This window comes from Coffea arabica, chromosome 11e, assembly GCF_036785885.1.
Source record: "Coffea arabica cultivar ET-39 chromosome 11e, Coffea Arabica ET-39 HiFi, whole genome shotgun sequence".
Lineage (NCBI taxonomy): Eukaryota > Viridiplantae > Streptophyta > Magnoliopsida > Gentianales > Rubiaceae > Coffea > Coffea arabica.
The window spans coordinates 48,529,020-48,542,104 of NC_092331.1; positions in this window are offsets into that span (position 1 = coordinate 48,529,020).

A 13,085-nucleotide genomic window follows, 5' to 3' on the forward strand; every position below is an offset into this window, starting at 1 on the left:
ACCTAGCGTGGGCATGTCTAGCTGCCAACTTCCTGTCACAAAATAACAACCCACTAAATGACACTAACATTTAACAAAAACTTCAAAAATATAAGAAAACTAAAACAAAAGAAGCCTTGGGTTGCCTCCCAAGCAGCGCCTTTCTTTAATGTCTTTGGCTAGACATAGCACCACTCTTTAGTCTGGATGTAATTGAATTTTCCTTGTAATTGGTGGCTCTCCTCCAGGATCCACGTGGCCATTGAGTGCAACTTTTTTCCTAAATTTTCTCTCCATTTTTACCTCATGAATTGCTTTCATCCTATAGGACTTGTTCGCAGCAACCTTGGATTTACCCCTATAAGCAAATTTAGAAAAGTCTTGCACAGAGGGATTAGTGGTATACATAGCAAACACAGAATGAGAGTTAACAGGATGTTTCATTGTATCAAAAATATTAAAGTGGACTATTTCTCCATCAAATTCCATCGTGAGAGTACCCTTACTAACATCAATTTTAGTCTGGGCAGTACTCAAAAATGGTCTTCCTAATATAATGGGTGATGGATTTGGGGCACTTCTATCATCCATGTAAAGCACATAAAAATCAGCAGGAAAAATTAATCCATCTACTTGCACTAAAACATCCTCAACTATCCCATCCGGATAAGCACATGTACGATCAGCCAATTGAATTATTATCCCCGTTTCTTTTAAAGATCCTAAATTTAGGAAATCATAGATTGACTTAGGCATCACATTAATAGAAGCTCCTAAATCTATCATGGCATTTTTGATACTAGAATGACCAATCTTACAGGGGATAGCAAACATACCTGGATCTCCGCATTTGGGTGGGAGTTTCCTTTGAAGTACAGCTGATACATTCTCTCCTACCATCACTCTTTCATCACCCCTTAGCTTTCTTTTGTTAACGCACAAGTCCTTCAAGAACTTTGCGTACTTGGGTACCTGCTTGATCGCGTCCAATAGGGGGATGTTTACTTGAACTTTGCGGAACACATCCAGGATTTCTTTTTCCTTTTCTGCCCTCTTTGTCTTTTCCAACCTGCAAGGAAAAGGAGCTATATTAGATTTAATAGGGATCGAAGGAACAGACGTTACCTTAGGCTCTTCGCGAATGCGCCCTTCCTCTTCAATCTCCTTTTCTATCTCCTCCTCACTTTTGCTTTTCGAATTTACCAATTTAGGTCCATCCACCTCTTTGCCACTCCTTAATGTCATGGCACTTACATTTCTGGGGTTTGCCTCAGGTTGCGATGGCAATTTTCCATAGACGTGGGACTCCAAGCGATTGATGGCAGTTGCCATTTGGCTTATTCGAGCCTCCATATCCTTCATGCCTGATTTTGTGTCCTGCTGGAACTGATTGGTGCTCATGGTTAAGGCTCTAGTTTCTTGCTGGAGTTGAGCCATATTTGTGGTCAATGACCTGGTCTCCTGCTGGAGCTGTCTAGTCTCTTGCTGGATTTGGACAGTAGTCGTAGCCAGACTCTTGACAATATCCTCCAAGAAACTTCCCGAGTTGGAGGATGAGGGTTGCGGTTTCGGTTGCCATGGTTGCTGAAATCCTGGTGGACGATTGGAGAATGCATTTTGTGGCCTATTTCCATAGCTGAAATTGAGATGATCTCTCCAACCCGGATTGTACGTGTTGGAGTATGGATCGTATTGCCTATGAGGCGCGGGCACGCCTCCAGCCATGTTCACTTGTTCCGCCCCATCCTCTTGCAATATAGGGCATGAGTCAGTAGGGTGGCCCATATTTGTACAGATTCCACAGGCCTTTATTTGGGGCACATTCCCCACAGCTAATTGTCAAACAACGGATGTGAGCTCCGACAACTGTTGCTGAATAGATGTCGACTCCACCTCATTAACCCTGCGGGTAGGGTTACTCTCACGGAAGCCAAACTGTTGAGAATTCTCTGCCATAACTTCAATGAGTAGCCATGCTTCCCTCGGGGTCTTATTTGCCAGTGCTCCCCCACTCGCAGTGTCGATGATACTCCTATCAGTTGACTGGAATCCTTCATAGAAATATTGGATTAACAGTTGTTCACTAATTTGATGCTGTGGGCATCTAGTGCACAACTTGTTAAACCTTTCCCAATAGTCATACAAGGACTCCTCGGGATACTGTTTAATGCTGCAGATTTCCTTCCTCAAACTCGCAGCCCGGGATGCAGGGAAGAATTTCTCCAAAAACTTCTTTTTCAACTGTGCCCATGTGGTATTGCTACCTGCTGGTAGGTAGTACAGTCGATCTTTAGCTGCATCCTTGAGAGAGAACGGAAAGGCTCTCAGTCTAATTTGCTCTTCAGTGACCCCAGGAGGTTTCATACTAGAGCAAACCACTTCGAACTCCTTAACGTGCTTGTAGGGTTCTTCACCAGAGAGACCATGGAAAGAAGGTAAGACGTGAATCAGCCCCGACTTCAGTTTGAAAGCAGTATTCTCAGCCATAATGGGGAATGTGATGCATAAGGGCTGGTGAATCAGCTCCGGGGCAGCCAGCTCCCTCAATGTTTGGGTGTCGGCCATGCTTACTTCGTCTTCCGCTGACTCGTTTGCAGCAAATAAGTACCCTTCTTTTTGCCTCTTGGTCTCTTGCCTCCGCCTACGCGCTGCCTTCTCAACCTCAGGGTCGTATACTAATTCACCTGTGCGAGAAGAACGGGGCATAAACTAGCAAAAATACCAAGAAGAATAAAATAAAATAAAAATAAAACAAAAAATGAATTTGAAAAGAAACAAATAATCCAAACGCCAGCTCCCCGGCAACGGCGCCAAAAATTGACAGGTGCCGAACCTGTGCAATAATAATTACTAAAAAGTCCTAATTACCACCACAAATAATTATAGAACAAATCCAAGTACTGGAGCAGGGACCCTAGGTGTGCAATGTGTTACTTGATTCACCCTGTTCCCGAAGAGTTTGCTTGATCCGATATACCAGATTAGTCTATAAAAATACTACTTTTGCGTACAATGGCAAGTAGGGTCGATTCCACAGGGAGCGGGTAGGAAATTATTTCTTTCCAAATTAGTAGAATGGAATTGGGGGATTTTCAATGGGAGGCAAATAAAAATAAAATAAAATAAAACAAACAAAATTCAAAACTAACTCACAAAGCACAATTCACTAAAAATAGCAATTAATAAAAGTTCTACCCAAAGGATCAACTGCTCAGGCATGGACCAAATAAATGCTCATCGATGCAAAGATATTTCATCCATTTATCACTAGGTTGGTTATAGCCATCAATAAACTCTGACAACCAGCTCTTCCTTACTTTTTCGACAGTCAAGGTACGACCATTGACTGTTTCTCTAACCAGATAACAACCCTAGGTACGACCGTAGGAATTTAATTACCCAATTGCATTAAAGCTAGAAGAACCCAACCCTAACCAATAAACACGCTAAGAGGGTTTATTTAAATTAGATCTTGCGTTTCCCCATCATAAAACCAATTATGGTGGTTGCCACGAGGTGTTAACTAAATGAACAATTACGGATTCTATTTAATTAACGTGGCAGTAGGCTATTAAATTAAATCAAATACCCGGCCGTTGATATTCAATTAATAAAATACCCATGAACAATTAATTCAGGAAACACACGAATAGCAATAAATTGGGAGAAATAATGAAGATTCGGTTAGATCTCACAGATGTGATAGACCGCGCCCTCGCGCCAACCTTTGGGTAGAGGGGGGAATTAGCCGCTCCTCATCATGTCAAACTCACGCAATTTAATTGATTTCATCCCCGCAAACATCAAAGAATCTGGATTGGTGAAGTAGCGCAGATAGAAAAAGTGAAAAGTCTCGCTTGACTCTGCGTGGGAGTCCGTACTGGATTCCCCAAGTTCAATGCCAAAACCAACGGAAGTTGAATAAATTCGAAAGCTAAAAGCAAAGGAGTCAGACGCAGACGCCAAAAACAAGGGAAAGAAAAGTCTTCTGTGTCTGACCCTATTCGGCCGCAGAAGAAACAAAAGAAAAATAAAAGCGTCTGACAAATCTTCCCCTATGAAAAGTAGAAAAAAAGAAACTAAGGCTAAGAGTAGTGATGCTTTGAATCTTGCTTTTTCCTTTCTTTATAGCCGCCGCAGGAACTCTCAGACGTCTGGCCCAATTCAAAAGCTAGCCTTTTGGAGTTTTTATCCCATGCTTCTCGCGGTTCACGTGGACCACAGTCCGGCTTTCGGTTTCGTCCACCTTCTAAGGCGTGGCCACGCCCTGAAATGAGAAGTCTTCTGAAAATTCACCTCAAGATATCATTTTTAATGCTAACCACCTACAATTCACACAAATATCAAATATGAGTGAAATTCCCTTTCTTAGCACCATGAATAGCCAAAATTAGAACAAGATGACAATGCAAAATGTGCCAAATAACTGCTCTATCAAGATTCTTCAGTCACTGCCTTTTCATCATCTTCCCATTCCAGCTCCCAAGTAACAGCTGATTCATGTTGCTTATCCCATTCCCATTCTTCACATTCTTCAAAAACTACATCTCTGCTCACCACAATCCTTTGTGAGATAGGATCGTAGAGCCTGTACGCCTTTGATTCCTCGCTAACTCCCAGTAAAACACATTTCAAGCTTTTCTCATCTTGTATCTTGAAGCTCTTAAAGATGTTAAAAGCTTCTGATTTTTTTGTCAAAAAATACACGCATGTTTTTCGACTAAAATCATCAATAAAAGTGATCAAGTACCTTTTCTTGCTATTCGAGGCTGGCTTAATTGGTCCGCAAATGTCGGCATGAACTAGCTGCAGAATCTGAGATGCTCTCCAAGAACTTTTCATTGGAAATGAATCTCGATGTTGCTTCCCCACAAGACAATCTTTGCACAGCTTCGAGAGTGGCTTAAGTAATGGTAGACCTTCCACCATTTGTTTTTGCTGCAAAATTTGTAAGCCTCTGAAGCTTAAATGCCCAAATCTGCAATGCCACAGCTGCGTTACATCTTCTGTGACTGTGTTAAAACAAGTGGGTGCTATAGGCAAGGGGATGGCATGCAAGATGAACATTCGATTTGCAGACATATTAGCTTTCATGATCAAACCTTTGTCAGGATGATATATTTTGCATTGCCCTTGTTGGAATAAAATGCTCAGCCCTTTCTCTTGCAATTGTCCCAGACTCAGCAGATTATTCTTCAATTCCGGAACATAAAAGACTCCTGAGATGATGCTAACAACTCCATCAATCTCCAACCTGATGTTGCCCTTCCCATTTACCACCATGTTTGAATTATTTCCCAGCTTCACTAAATCTGTGAATTTTTCATCAAAATCTGAAAAATATTCTCTTTTTCCACTCATGTGATTGCTGCACCCAGAGTCAAGAAACCACATGTCTGTTTTGTGTTGCTTCTTTTCTTCAACATAAGCCATCAGCAGCATGTGTTCTTCCCTCTCCACTTGACTCTCTGCAAAATTGGCCACTCCTTTCTTGCATTCCCACTGAAAATGACCAAGCTTGTGACAAGCATAACACTCCACAGTTGCTTTGTCAAAGCTTTGTCTGTTTCTTCCACGGCCTCTGCCTCCAAAGCTCCCACGTCCTTTTCCTTGTCCTGCATATTGGTTTCCATGGGTCACCTTCAGTGCATGTTCTTCATGTACAGTGTTACTCATGCGTTGTTCGTGCACAAGCAAACTGCTTTGCAGCTCATCAATTGACAAAATACTTGTATCATTAGATTCTTCAATTGAACAGACGACATAATTAAACTTAGGTGTCATTGACCTCAGAATCTTTTCCACAACAGCAACATCTTTCAATTCTTCACCATTGGCTTTCATCTTGTTGGTGATGACAAGAACACGAGCAATGTACTCATTCACAGATTCTCCTTCCTTCATGTAAGCAATTGCATACTCCTTTCGCAATGCCTGTAGATGAGCACGCTTTACTCGCGTTGTTCCTTGATATTTCTGCTTCATAGAGTTCCAAATACTCTTTGACGTATCTTTGTTGACGATAGTCTCCAAAATGGAACGATCTAACGCCTGAAACAGATAGTTCTTAGCTTTGAGATCCTTCAACGTCTGCTCTTCACAAATTTTCTTTTGTGCCTCAGTTAAAGTCACACCCTTTGCTGCTGCAAAAACTCCATTTTCTACCACATTCCAGTACTCCTTTGATCGAAGAAAATTTTCCATGAGCATTGCCCAATGATCGTAGTGACCATCGAACCTCGGCACTGCTGGTTGAATAAAGGCACCCTCTGTTGTCATTTTCATTGCCTGCACTCCCTTAGAAGACTGCTGCTTCTACGTACCGAGCCTCTTGCGAGGCTCTGATACCAGATGTAAGGTTAACAGGAAAGAGTATTGCAGAGGAAAGAAAAAAGGTGGAAGGAATTCTCTGTGTAATTGAATGAGAAATATTTAGGCTATATATAGCCGTACAAAACAAACAGAAAATACAATAAATAAGGAGTCTCCTGCTAACTAACTCCTAAACCGAAAGACCTATTCTAAAGCAAAGAATCCCAAATGGAATGGGATTTTATTTACTGGCTAATATTGACTAAATCTAACAACTAAGATACCACTAGGTCATGTTGAGACAGTTGTTTGGACGCCTAGTTCTGAACTACTTGCCACTCATAGTCACGGTGGTAATATAGTAGGCGTTGACAAACTTCAACTCCATAATCAGAATCTACATAGAACACTGTCTCATAATGTAGCTTCTACATTAGATAGCCTGTCCTTTCGATTTGCTTCAACATCTAAGGATAATGCACAATCTCAGCATAAGAGTTCTTCTTCTGTTGCACCGGTGTACCAACCCTCTGATCAAATGGAAGGTATAACTATTGTTTGGTTTCGTCTTTTGATTCCATCTAAATAGCATAAAAAGCTATTTGATTCTTTCTATAGAAATTCTTTCTGTTAATGCAGTTGAGCTTCCACTACTCTCCCATTTAGTCTGCCTATGATCCATGCCGAGAATTCTTATATACAGCTTGGGCATGTCCTATCCTATGAACAATGTGATTTTTGAAGCTAGACCCTCAACCGAAGATATATAGTTAATTTTTAATGATATATATATTCCAATCCCGTAGAGGATTCATTGGGAATGAACTTCTCACAGCTTCCAGGCATGTCTTTCTAATTTATTGTTCTACAGAAATTTTTTATCAAACATGTCAATGAGTCGGATATTATTCAGATCCAATCCAGATCCACCATATTTATTTGGGTTTGGATTTAAGTTTTTAAATTCATACCCTACTCAGAGCCATACTCTATAAAAGAATTATACATTTGAGTAGGGTCTGATTTTATATGATCCATACTTAAACCCAAACCCAAACTTAAATCCTATATATATATATATATATATATATATATATATATATATATATATATATATATATGAGATTTTGTACGATCGATTCAAAAGTTTTATATTGTATCAGGCTATGTTATAGATAGATTGTTTTTCCAGGATTTTTGAGTTTAGAAACTTGTTCTTTCGGTGATAAGAGATTTTCTAGGATCAGTTCACAAATTTCATATTGAATCAAGCTATGTTATTAACTGATTGTTTTTCCAAGATTCTTGAGCTTGGAGACTCGTTCTTTCTGTGAGTACTCAAGCTTGATAAAACTCTATTTGGCTTGATAAGTACTCCAGCCTTATAGAATCAAGTTCAAGTTTAAACAATTTCCTCACAAGTCGACCTCAAGCCATATAATAGTTGCTCAAACGAGTTTTAACTCGAGTTCAAGTACCAGTATCACCTATTGAGTTCGAGATTCAGTCGAATTTGAGTATAGTACTACTCAACCTCGACTCAGCTCGTTTTCATCTCTAATACCAACTAGACTTATTTTATCGCTCATTTAAGTCCCAACACATTTTACTTACAGCACTAAGCGCATAGTTGATAAAATACAGGACAGATATAATACGAGATGCTATCTATATACATATTAGACTAGTTTTTTTCTTCAAAAGTATGATCAAAATTCAGCATAAAAATACGTGTTCGGGAAAATCACTCATATAAATTCGTGCATAAATAGTATGAACATATTTGAAAGTTACAAAACTAAAAATATGGATAGATTTACTATAGTTTTCAAAGAATATGCTGCTCTCTTATACCAATCTTAAACTTATTTTCGTGTATGACATGTTACATTTATTAATTTTGTTACCATATTGCTTAAATATGTATAATCTACAGTTATTATGTTATATGTGACTTTTATTTGTATATAACTCATAAACATGTCATTATCATTATTCAAATTTTAAAATTTTTTAAATTGAAGTATAATTTGCGAAGGTGATACATTATAAAAGTTTATTAAGTGTTTTGTATGGTTAATTGAAAAGTATAAGTATTTTTCAAAATATTTTTGAAGCGGGAAATACGAATGTTTTTTGGAATGATACGTAAGAATGTATATTCTACGAGTATAATATGAGTATATACGAACTAGGATAAGAGAAAACAATAGGAACGAACTAATACTTCAAATAATTTACCCATTTTACATCCCTACTTTCTTGAAGCATTCTCCACTGGAAGAATCAATTCAGACAAATATCCTACCCCTATTTTTTCTATTTTTTCCACTAGTTGCTCAAATGAATTGTTTTGGATATAACTAAAATGGTTAATAATTGTAGAATACAATAAGATATCCCCACCACTTGTAAAACCTACCAAAGAAATCCATATTCTAAATTTCAAATTTTTGTCTACTAAGCATTTCATCAAGCTAAAAGAAAAATTACTAGGCATTTCATCATACAGAGTGGAATAAATTTTTATCATAATCACTCTACAATAAAGATTAACATAACAATAATTTTTTCTAACGAACAAGAACTTTGTACAAAATGCTATGTATTAGTTATTAAGAATTCATCTTGCATAAATAAAGTTCCGAGTGAATTTTACTACGTTACATTGAATGCTCCTCATTTGCTTAAAAAAAAAAAAATCTCTTAAGTAAAAACACATGGATTAAAGATGCTAAAAGTACAGGAAAAAAGAGGAGGTAAAGTGCTAGTGTTGTACCACGGAAGTTCACGTACATTGAACATATAATTCAAAAATGTGTTTATTCAGGAAAAATTTTGTGGAAACAAAATTATTTGTTATAAAAACTCAAAAGATTGGGTCTCATGGGACTCCGTCGCAGTACCCAAGTATTCTCAATTCTTATTGGGTATTTGCTGGTTGTAGTCTCATATATATTAAATATTCCCAACTAATCAAAATCTGGTAGAGTTTTAACTACAGGTTCAATATTTACAATGCAAACAATAAGAAGAACCTAAAAACAACCCTTCATATTGTGAAACAAAGCGGTGCCTATTGGAGTTCTCTGAATAGCAACAAATGAGAAAAGGAAAGTTGAAACCATTCTTTGCCAAAAAAAAAAAAAAGTCTCATGCACTCTTTCTCTTCTTTTTACTGTGTAAAAGGGCAATATTGCCCATTTATCAGTTGTGTCTATTCGTCAACTACTGCAATTGCCCTAAGGCTTCACAGTTGCTATAAAAGAGTTCCTTTGCCTTTTTCTTCACTATCAAAACCATTCTTTCCCTACCATTGTACATTTTCTAGCAATGGCAAAAGATTAAAATTGCGAGGGCCTACTAGATCACGTGAAACTGGAGGAAATCAATGATAGTTGAAAACCACAAGTCTGGAAGAATTCCTGAATTTTATCAATTGCTTCTATCTTCCATCGGTAATATTTTTAAAGATTGATCTTTTTCATTTTTTTTTGTTTTATTAGAAGCATATATGTTACAAGTTTGAACATAACAATTCAATCTTTTGATTAGAGGTCTTTTTTTTTTTGGATAGTTTAAGTTATAAAAAATAATATATTTGTAGAAAAGAGGTCAATTTGCAGTAATATGCCAATATACTGGCTTTTTTTGGATTGCCATTCTCAGGACAAAAATCTCATGTTTTTCGGAAATATTTCCTTGACACATTTTCAACGATCTTTTTACTTCATATACATCACATCTAAAAAAAGTGTTACAATATACCCTTCCAGAAAATGCAATCCAAACAATATACTTCTATGATCAATCATAGTAGTATTGTGATTAGGAACCTTTTTTATGGTTAGAATAAAAAAACTAAAAAAGAAAAATAGAACCTAGACAACAAAATCGATTATGTGACTTGACTTTCATGATTACTTGAAATAATTCTAATTAAGGTGAAGATAACTTGTAGTATTTTGGGTAATTTTTTTCAAAGGTCAAAAGGCTGTTTGGGTACAAAAGAATATGAGTACTAAACTATAGGTTTAAATTTAATTTCATTTAAATCAAAAGAAGGGAAGGATTTAGGTCTGTCAATTGGGTCAGTTGAAGCGAGGTTTAACAAACTCAAGTTCCGCTTTTATAGTTAGTATCACTTTCAGATTTCGAATTATGAGTTTTGGATTGATAAATGTGAAACTTATACTTGACTCACAAAATATTCAGATTGTAAGTTTAATTTGAACTTAACTTAAGCTCACTTATAATTCCTTAATTTTCTTAATGTAATTACTATAATTATTAAGTTTTAAACTAATTTAATATCCACATGACCACAACATTAAAACTATACAAGAACCGATAACAATTCATTAAAAAAATATGTAAACCAAGAATTTTTCAACAATAATGTATCCAATTAATTCAATGTACATGGAAAATAGTAATAAAACATGATCAACAATCAATATATCTTCAAAGGTCCTCAATTTGCTTGTATTAAGATTTGTCCTTCTAAATCTTTTGACATAATTTTGTGTATTTAATATTCCTTATATATATATTAATATATTTTGACAAATAACTCAAAAGTATTAGTGTTATAAATTTAGATATATAATTATATATATATATATCAAAATATGAATATTATATATATATATATATGCATATTAAAGGGTTGAGCCTATATCGGGTTTGACTCTACTAATGTCCAAACTCTGCTCACATTTAATTTGGAACTAATATTCAGACCCAATTTCAACCCAATTCAATGAAAGGTCAGGCTCATTAGACTTTTTCTCGGAGCCAAGTTCAAGCTGACCTCGCCCTATTCATAGTCCTAGAAGGATTGCCTCAGATTTTTGTGCTAATTCATTTCCTACTCAAAATGAGTAAGAAAGGGAATTTGGGGATAAGATGATTAGAGTGGGGGCTTGCCTGGTTGGATAGGTTAATTTGGTAATTTTGATTATGACATGTGTTTTATTAGATATTAGGAATATGTGAATTTGCCAAAACTTATACTATGTCTTTAAGAATTTTAAATCTTTCTATTACTACTTCTCAAAATTCTCCAAAGAGAGAAACACAAATTTGATTCTCAATGTTTGACCTATATATCAAACTGGTCTATAATGCATTAGTTGTGACTTCTCTACCTCTCCCTAGAGCGAACCCTAGAGTATCATGGGGACGCCTGCCCAACTCTCGTCGGGACTCACACACTCGTCCAAGCTTAATAAAGGATCATAAATCACCCATCGACTTAATTAAGAAATATTTCAAATATACAAGCCACAACTTCTAAGGCTAGTAGTTACAATTACAATCTATCATACCCAAAAATAACAAAATTTACATTTTAAGAGTCTCCAAATTCATGCAAAAGATATACTAGATTCCACCAAAACTCGCTAGTCTAGAATCTCCAACTTCCACCTCCAAGTCCTGTTAAAAAAAACAAACTTAAAGGGATGAGTAAATGCTCAGTGAGGCCAAGAAAACTTAAGCAAGTAACACCAATCAATCAAATAGCATACTTGAAAGCAACTTTAACATGAACTTTCATTTAAGTGCACAAGTAGAAAATAACACACATGGAAGGATACAGGAGCTCTTAGGAACTATTTCCACGTCTCGACTGATTCAAGCCATTTGGGGTTGATTCTCCGTCAACTTAAGTAGTAACATGGCCGTAGCGCTTCACTTACTTCCTCCATCCAATATAACACCCACTCGGATCTGGAACCAAACATTCATGTAGTGGCGATACTATTCAAGTATGCCAAGCGAGATTTCAAAAGATCAAACTATACATTTCCCAAGATTCACCAAGTTTCTCGACCAAGCCCTTGCTGGTTCGAGTTACAAGGTTAGCCAATAGGTTGGGGCGTTCCCACAAGCATGATTGGTCGATGAGACAACGCTCCAATCGACTTAGAATCGTTCATAGCACTGAGTCAGGATGAGCGGTACCTCCCACCCGAATAGGGTGTGATACATTCTACCGCTCAGTGCTCACGAGTTAAAATATGTTCAAATACAAGTGCAAGTCATATACATTCATTTAACAAGTATCATTCAATCAAGAGAGAGAGAGGACGAGAGCGGTAAAGTACACTCTCGCCTCGGTAAGTTCACTTATCATATAGCACTTGTACAAATATCATTTCAATCATATTAGCATTGAACATGCACTTGACACTCACCAAAAATCAAGGCAAAACAAGAGCAAAATGAGAGGTTAGACAAGCTCCTCAGCATACTTGTAACCATTTGAGACATGCACAATCACGATTACCTAGGTACTCGACCAAGGTTAAAGAGAAAAACATCTAATTGCTACCCTCTCTCAAGGTCACAAGTTCGAGTTAAGTTAAAGGAGTTTTCTCGCTAAATCATTGAAATAATGCCCAAAGAGAACTTAAAGGTCGTTTTCAATTCAAATCGTGGTAAGTAATCTCAATTCCAAAATAAAGTACCATATTTCCTTTCGACACGAAAATCGAGAAAAGGAAAGATGGTTCATCTCTCAGAACTTCTAATCCTATACCCAAGGTTTAGAATATAGAAAAGCATTTACATTTCCAAACTAATGGAGTCAAAACTCATCAAAACTCCACTCATTTCCATAGTAAATGTTAAAGCTAAAGGTTCCAAGTTTCGAGTATAAAACTAGTGAAATTCTCCAAGAATTACTCTAGTTAAAACGCTCCATTTTTAGAGTTCAATCTCATGAAATTCAAGGGCATAAGACTAGGGGTTGAAATCCATTTCTCAAGTATGAAATGAGGTACAATTAA